This window comes from Rhagoletis pomonella, unplaced genomic scaffold, assembly GCF_013731165.1.
Source record: "Rhagoletis pomonella isolate Grant_MI unplaced genomic scaffold, Rhpom_1.0 Rhpom_scaffold_00006, whole genome shotgun sequence".
Taxonomy (NCBI): Eukaryota; Metazoa; Arthropoda; class Insecta; order Diptera; family Tephritidae; genus Rhagoletis; species Rhagoletis pomonella.
Window position 1 is genome coordinate 14448562 of NW_023458560.1, and position 3119 is coordinate 14451680.

A 3119-nucleotide genomic window follows, 5' to 3' on the forward strand; every position below is an offset into this window, starting at 1 on the left:
AAAGGATTATGCGCCATCTTTGTCTTTATTTAAACAAAAACTGCATAAAAATTACAATACTTCAAAGCGTCCGCGTTATCTATGGCGTCTGCTGTCAACAAAAACAGCTGATTGGATTTGATGCTTCTCTCCAAAAGATGCAGTGTTGTTTCTTCAACACATTCGTTGTGATTCGATATGTGTTGCCATTTCCAACAAAAGATTTAGGGGTTTCCCTTAAATCCGTAAAGTCTTAAACTGTGTAAGACTCGCAAGTTTACGGGGCTTTTATGGAAACGCCCCCTATGTGAAAAGGTATAAAAAGGTGCGTAAGTTGACTGTTTGACAGATCAATCAAGAATTTGTGAAGCAATTTTTGTTTCGTAGTATTTTCCTTAACATCTCACCGTCTTGTCTCTATCACTCCTGGCTAAAATAGAACTAAAAATGCCGAAAATTATCAGAAAACCCAAATCAATACGGTTAGTGAATGTAATTAATTCATTTTATTCGCTTGTTATTCTTTTAAATTATTTTCATTCTATTATCATACATTTTAGTATACAAATTTCGAGACATCGGCAACACTGAAGTTTACGAGGTCGGTTGCACAAAAAATTTGTTCGTAATTTTACGAGGGCCTTGTAAATAGAGCTTCATACAAATGTTTACAGTTCTTTTACGAGGTTCGTAATTTTACGATATTTACAAGATTTACGAGGCTTTTACAAGTTTAAGGGAAGACCCCTATTATTGTTTTTAAAACTGGGAAATACCAAAAGAAGGGACAACTCGTTATAATTGCAACGAGTCTGAGTAAAAAGGGCCTGCCTTTTCTTTTCATCCAATCAAAAAACGTACTAGGGCAAAAGGGAAGGCACGCCCTTGTTCCTCACACTCGCTGCAAAAATAACGAGTTGTCCCTTCTTCGGAACTCGCGTCCGTTTTGATATTAAGTTTCGTAAATGAATTCGCCTCAAATTTGATTTTGCACAAAGAACGTTGAAGAAATAGTGATCGATGACAGAAATAAAGAAATGAAATAACAAAAATACCTTGGTTATAATGCACGGGGCGAATCGTAACAAATCGCGGCGAATCATTAAGGATCTATTTATTTTAGACGCTCCCGTTTTACATTGCGTTCAAGTGCATTATAATCGTTTGAATTCATTGCCCATACAATAGATAATTAAGTGACAGTTCACTCCGTTCCGTTACTTCCATTATAATCCAGGTAAAAAGATGGCCGCGACTCTTTTCGTTTATTTGCCGTCGTCATTTAACATGCGCATGTGCGTAGATTTTCTTTCTTTTGTAATTTTAAACAAATGTAAGGAAATTAAATGCATGCGCTATGCAAGAGCTTTACAAACTTCCTCTTTAATATGGAAGTTGTAAAGTTGTAATTTATGAATGAAATATACCTTTTAATTAGCAGATAAAATAAAATAATAAATTAAAAATTTAATATCAGTAAATAATTTACACCAATTTGTACAAATGTGCTCCCTACTACGATTCCCCTCCCAAAGGCTCAGTTATGCATACTTGGCATTGCATGAGAGTTGTCACATAAGGAATCTGTTTAATTAGCTTTTCGTGTAAACGTTTACCCAACGCAATTACATTTGGGTGTTCCCATAAAAATGTAAACCGAAAATACAAGTAAATGAATTAAAACGGCTTTATAACTAAATTTCGTATTCAGATGGCGGAAAAAAGTTTTGAAAACGCGAGTCGGTGGAAAGAAGAACTGAAAAAATTTAATTAAATACTTAATTTAGTATGTGTTACTACGTTATTATGTTTTTTTTTTGTAATAAAAACTATCCAGAGATAAATTCTATTAAAAATTGGAAGGATTGTAAAGGTACATTATTTAGCTTAGTTTAGGAATTTTTAAGGAAAAGAAAAACTGCCATGATTCGAAGACTTTCTCATATATGTATGTGTGCCTTAAAACACTTCTTTCTTTGTCGCGTACGTTATCACCCTGTTTAGAACGGATATTTTCCACACCAAAGTTTCGACGCTGCTTATATTATGCTCAAACATAGTACCCTTGGGTTGAAACATAACTGAAATTTTGTTTTTCAGTAACTTCTATTTTTGAGAGATTTACCCATGTGTAAAAGTCTGCTGATTTTATATCCCTAAAATGACAGGCTATGCAGTGCAGTGCAAAGTATGCATAATTCAGCCTTATCATATCTACATTCATGCAAATATACCAAAGAAGGTAGATTTACGTTCTTTGGCGGCACATATTCAAAGCAATGATTTGGGGTGTCCACAGTTCGTTCCAAATTGTGTCTGAAAATGTAGACGTCTACATTTTGAGACATCTTTAGCATCAAACTGTGAGCACCCCTTTCTAGCAGTCGTCGCAAAATCGTCTCAAAACTTTGCTGGTGTTGCCAGACATTTCTTCCTTGCGTGCATTTTTTATATGTCGCCTTTCGATTTTGTTTCTGAAAAATTGTAATTATTTAACTTAATTACCAATTCGTAATATTTGTTATTTCTTTTCCTTGATTTGTTTCTTTTCATCAGAAATTGCGCTCAAATTAAATGCAAATACAGAAAACGTGTCCAATAAATAAAAAAAATGTGATAAGTATTGCCATAATGCAACCCTGCTGCCAGGTCGCAAAATGTAGACGCGTAAAAAACATACCTTTGAGTGTGACAAAATGTAGACGGCGTCGTTTTCCAATTTTGTATGGGAAACAACAACACCACAGATTTTACGGTTAGAAAACATCTTAAAATGTAGACGTCTACATTTTGAGACGCTATTTGGAACGAACTGTGAACACCCCAATTATAACTGGCTACTTTTCTTCTTGGGTGATTTGTATTTTTGTTTTATGACCGTATTTACTAAAGGGTAGTTTTTTTCCCTCTATTCGTTTTCAGTGTAGACTTAATCAATCAGTGGTAGTTGGCAACCCAGTTAGTCATTTTTTGGCAGTCGAGCTATTTTTCGAGCAAATTTGTGAGTGTGTCATTTCAGTCGCCTTTTTTTCGCTGTGAAACGTTCTAAAAATTACACAAATATGTTTATTATTTAGTTTTGGTTGTGTAGTAAAAGTGAACGCCGAGTTCCAGGCCAATATCTGGCCTTTTAGGATAAT